This window comes from Paroedura picta, chromosome 6, assembly GCF_049243985.1.
Source record: "Paroedura picta isolate Pp20150507F chromosome 6, Ppicta_v3.0, whole genome shotgun sequence".
Lineage (NCBI taxonomy): Eukaryota > Metazoa > Chordata > Lepidosauria > Squamata > Gekkonidae > Paroedura > Paroedura picta.
In genome coordinates, this window is record NC_135374.1 from 29,826,654 (window position 1) to 29,832,173 (window position 5,520).

At 43.4% G+C, this 5,520-nt stretch overlaps 1 protein-coding gene across 1 annotated transcript in view; it reads left to right on the top strand.

Moving 5' to 3' along the window:
* The window catches only part of LSAMP (limbic system associated membrane protein), a 1,850,461-nt gene that overhangs the window by 942,708 nt on the left and 902,233 nt on the right, over positions 1–5,520 (top strand). The window lies entirely within an intron of this gene.

Sequence of the window (5,520 nt, forward strand, 5' to 3'; positions counted from 1 at the left end):
TCCCAGTCCTAATAATTGTCCCAATAGTACATCCTGGAGGGGAAGGGTGACAGAAGTCACAGATTGAATTCACTACCAACACTCCTGTAAGGGGGCCACGATCTTCCTTGCCACCCGGCCTCAACCATAGACCTGGCAGAAGAGCTCCGTTTTGCAGGCCCTGCAGAACGCCGAGAGTTCCCACAGGGCCCGCAGCTTTGAGTCGTTCCTCCCATTGCCGACTTCCTGACAGCATTCCCATTGCTGCCTCTTGCCTCCTTGCCTTTGGAAAGCTGAGGAAATTTCGCTTTGACTTTAAGAAAGGCCTGTAAGCAAAGTTGCCTGCTTTGGTAACACTCTCTGCTCCTTGGCTTTTGATGCAGTTCAGTCTCCGGATATTATCAAGTGACAACACTTACGGTTAGCTTCTGAAAAGATTCATCCAACGATTTCTGGAAACTGCACAGCTGCTAACGGGTGAATAGCAAGCAACCCTGTTTTCCCTTCTCCTTTTCGGTAGGCAACTCGACTTGCAACGACAGGGAAACTTGTCGTGCTCCCTTTCTGCTTAATATGCAGTTCCTCGAGAAGTCTTCCGTTGCCCGTTTGTTAAGTGAACCAGAGCAAACCCTGCTGGGATGAGCAGACCTCCAATCAAAATAATCACAGGCCTTTAATTGGCTCTCGTCTGCACCCTAGCTGTACGTAGCCTCCCTGAGTGCCATAGTTTAATGCCCTCTAGAGAGCATCGGAAAAGGCAGGACAATAAGGAACGTTATCCTTAAGTACACTTAAAAAATAATAAGGGTGAGGCGTTCCTTTAGCTTGGCATGTTCCATCAGAGACTGGATAATAGAATTTCTAAACCCATTGATTTTATGGCATTAAGAATCTGCTTGATAAGTCAGTCCCGGCACACTGCTGATTGCTATCTCTCGCTGTATAAGCAATACTGTCCCCATTTCATTTTCTGTAAGAAATTGAGGGAGACTTTGCTTCACTAAAGTGAAAGGGCTGCAAAGAATGTGCCAAAAAAAAAGAGAAGAAGAACCCTTTGTCACTCTAGGGCCCCTATACATATATCTCATTTAAAAGAGGAGGGGGAAGATCTTTAAAAACAACGCCACCACTGCCATAATGCTGAGCACAGTTAATGCACACATTAAGTCACGTTATAATCAATGAAAACATATGTCAGCCTAACACAGATGTCTGGAAACATAAACATAGAAATCGAGTGTCAAGCATAGTTTCTGCCAGCAGAAGGCCCTATAAGAGAACACGAATTCAAAGGCAATAAGGAGACAGATGGGGCTCCCCCAGCCTCATTCGGATTTGTACATTAATAGCCGCATGGCATGGAAAAAAATTCAACAGGGGAGGTTTTTGTTAAGCCAGTGACTCGCGTTATGAGGAAGCACTGCTTCTTTAATACATGCTGATTTTGCAGAATATAACAACACTCCATTGGAAACTCCCACTGGAAATGTAAAGACTAGCAAAAAATAAATAAATCCCCACATAAAGTTTCATGAGACAGGGTTTGCATCATCTGATTCACTGGGGTGTACATCTCTTTGGCTGATACTTTTAGAATCACCACAGAAAGGGACAGAGTACAAAGAGAATCAAATTTACATAAGATCTAAAAAAAATGAGTAATCAGTTCACTCAGCATGAATAAGGGCTACCCCCCACTCAGATTCTGACCCGTCAACCTGGCAATAGAAGATCTTAACATCCCCCCTGCGTTACCTTTCCTACATGTGTTTGCCTGCACGAGTTCCTGAATTGATTAGTCTAGATGCCAAAGTATTTTATCATCTTCGTATTCTTAATAGTGCTTCTTAGGCCCGTTACGCACATACATCTTACTGCAGATGCTAAGGTTTTCTTGACTTTGAATTCCGTGCTCACCTTATGCACCATTCCCCGTCCCCCCGCCCCCAGCCTCTGCCAGTGTATTTATTGTGCAGCTAAGATTTAAAATAAACAAACAAAACACACTTTTCAAAATCAGGGTGGAACACCACTTGTGACCTGCACGGTTGATGTCCAAAGTTTTTTTTTTATTATTATTATTGGGTAATTGCCCTATCGCAGCTGTGCCATAGCATCCAGCAAGTACCTTGCATTTAAATCCTTGTGGATTCATATACATTTTAGCCTTAGTTCATTGAATGAAAGGAAGCAGGAAGGAACACAGGCAAAGTGAGGGGGGGGACCCAATGTTGGAACTGACAAGGTTTTTTTTAAAACTAACAAGTAATGGTGAAGCCCTGTTTTCCATATCGCAAAGTACTAGGGGATTTTCTGCTGCGATTTCAGCCACTGTGAAATAAGGGAAAGTCACATGATCTCATAATATGGAAAACATGTTGAGTGTACAGAATGCATGGTGGAACTCACTGACAGTCGCATTGTAGGTTGTGATTGTTGGCAACATGTGCATATGGGGGGGGGGAACACATGCACCTGTGCTAAATTGGCTGCAACTACACCATGCTTTCCACAGAACAGCTATTTGTATGGGGAAGAAATCCCCCGACAGTAGCTCTGGGGAGCTTTTTTAGTCTTGTGCAACTAAACAGAAAAAAAAAACATTCCTGGCCCTTCATTGCAAATGTATGTGTTTTCTTTTTGTGACTCTATTATTTGATCCTGCACCTTGGTTGTGATCCTGATTTTTTTTTTAAGTCTATCCTGGGCAGATTGCACTTTTCCTCCAAACTGATTGATACCATGTGATTCTTAAGTCTAGCTGTTTGCAGAAGATCCATATGGTTTAGCCACCATTGATTCCCAAACCTGGTTCACTAAAGCATTAAAGGGGGGGGGGGGAGAATCCAAAACTAAAGGGTCTGTCTCTCTTTACATTATATGTCAGTTTCATTCCACAATGGCAAACCACTTCCCAACATCTCTTGCTCGGCAGCTAGAACAATTTTAGGATCTTCTGGCTACCTTATTCGCATGCCATATTATAAATAAATAACCTTCAGTTTTCAAGCAGAACAAGGGGAAAACTGGAAAAAAGCATTCTTGGAAAACCCAGGGAAACAGCAACCAGAAAGCAAACTGAATGCTGATGGGAGGAATATCAGTGCCGAATGTCAAAGAAAGCCTGGTGGACACGCATGGTGAAAGCGAAGAAAAATATCAATGCTTATTAGGCCTTAGTCACTATTTAGCACTTTTCCTATGTGCTCAAAGTGGTCCATGTGCATTATCTTACATAGCCCTCACACAATTCTGCAAGGCAGGCCAGGATTTTAACAGAGCTGAATATGTTTTCTATGCAGAGCTACCAGAATGGCAAGGCCATCGTGCCGTGTGAATTTATGTGCCACTACAAGGGGACAGGAGACAGGCTGAGCCTCTTGCAGACTAAGAGAGCTCCCCATTACCTCTAGTCTCCTTCCCCAAGTCTGGCTCCCCGGTGATCTCCTCCCAGCCAGCCAGCTAATGCCCTGAGCTCCACGAAGAAGTCATCACGTCTGATCTAAAGCTCTCCTCTAGATGTCTGTCTGTGTCCTCTACAGAATAAATAATGCAAACCGTAAACATGCTGGGCAATAACCTTCCTTGTCTCCCCAATCCAAGCGAAGATGAAGATGGCAAGGAGAGACCATGAACGAAACAGTGAATACTGATGGTGAATGGACAAAACGAAGCAGATATGGATTGTAAAATCCGAGTCATTAGGATTACGGAGTTGCACAGTTTGAATGCAGATTCCCTTCCCCTCCCCTTAGCAGGTGTGTCTGAGATACATTTGTGTCCCTTTGCTAAAGAAAGGCCCAGAAGGAGGATGCCTACCACTTTCATTAACCTTCCACATAGATTGGGATGTACATGTGAAAAAGAATAGGAAGTTGTTTCATTACTGGAGCAGCTACATTGTGGGGAACGAGCTCTCCCAGAGGGACTGTTAGAAGGCAACTTGATTTCTATCTCTGTTCTGCAACTGATAACTCTGCTAGGCCCTGAGCCAACTGTTATTCCCTGAAAGTCTGTAAAATCAAGATGATAACCTTACCTTGTCTTGTTATAGTGATATAAGAATTAACTATGTCTATACAATGTATCCAAAGTTGAGCGCCAACAGCAGATAGAATTATTTTCTTCGGGATAGAACATTTGTAGTATCTTAAATAGGCTTTTGCACATCTTCTTGCTTTGATTCTCTGCCTCCAGCAAGAAGATTGGATTCTTCACCCACAAAATAGCTGGGGGATGGGGGGCAGGGTGGAATTAATTACAGCCTATGTGGATAAAATGGAGATGGGAAGAACTATCTATGTTGCCCCAAGCTCCTTGAGGACAACACAGAATAAACAGACTTGTAGATCGTTCGTTTCTATCTCACACTCAGGTCTATGGTATTCCTACTTTTCACCCAGAATGTCTTTTGAGGAGGCCTTCCCAACAATGAGAGTTGTGAGTCTTGAGAAGAGTTAAGCCATTGACTCAAGGATGAAAGACTAGCTGACTTAGTAATGTCTCTTGAGTCCCTTTTTGACATTGCTGCAGAGTTCTTGCAGAAGACTGGAAGTTGCACACTCACCATTTTAATTGCCTCTAATTTCTAATGCCAAGTGCCCAAGGGGTTGAAGACTGGCAGGGAAGCCAGTTTCTAAAGGACTGTGGAGAAGCTGGCACAGGATTGCCTTTGAAATCAGGAGAGCATGCCAACTTGGCTGGGATGTGACGCTGATGAATGGAAGGAGGACTAGAGGGAGAGACCTTTCCACAGAGGAACCACCTGGCCAGATAGAAAAGGCCAAATCCTAGCACATCTTCTGCTCAGGGGCAAAGCACCTGGCAGATGTCTCTTTCCAAACTGAAGAGAGATAGGATACTGCAGAGGGGAGTGAGTGTGGAAGAGGGCATCCATCAGTGACAGTCCCAGGGGTGCTTGAGTCTGCCTAGCCGGATGGACTCAAGTTAGATATAACTCCCCATGCCTGTAGCCAACCTTGCAAGCATGTGGAGTCTCTCACATCTTGTCTGAAAGTAACACTTGTCTTCAAAGAATGTTCCTGCCTATTTCCTTTAGAATCACAGCATCTGCTCTCGTTTTCCCCACTACATGCATTTTGCATAAAATGGCTTTTATATTGTAGGCTTGCTTTCTCTCCATAAATCTGTGCTTGTACCCCTTCTATTGTGAGACTGAAGACCTCACACATCCCTCACCCTTGATACAGCGAAACTGGAGACAGCAAAGATGCAAAAGGTTAACTTAATGATAATTGTAATGCTTTCTATGGTGAAAGACCCAAGCATATTTCCACTCAGTGGATGTTAGCTGTTAACAAGGCAAGAAAGCAACAAATAACCCAGTTGGAGTTCATAATGCAGGAGCATGCTGTGTGTATTCTTCTGTTATGAGCAGCTGGGAGGGGGGAACCAGGATGGTTGATGCCACTGAAAACCAACAAAATTCTTGCTTTTCAATGCAATTTTTAAAGTTCTTTGCAGTACTTTAATAATAATAATAATAACTATAATAATAAATAATGTTAATATCATTGTTGA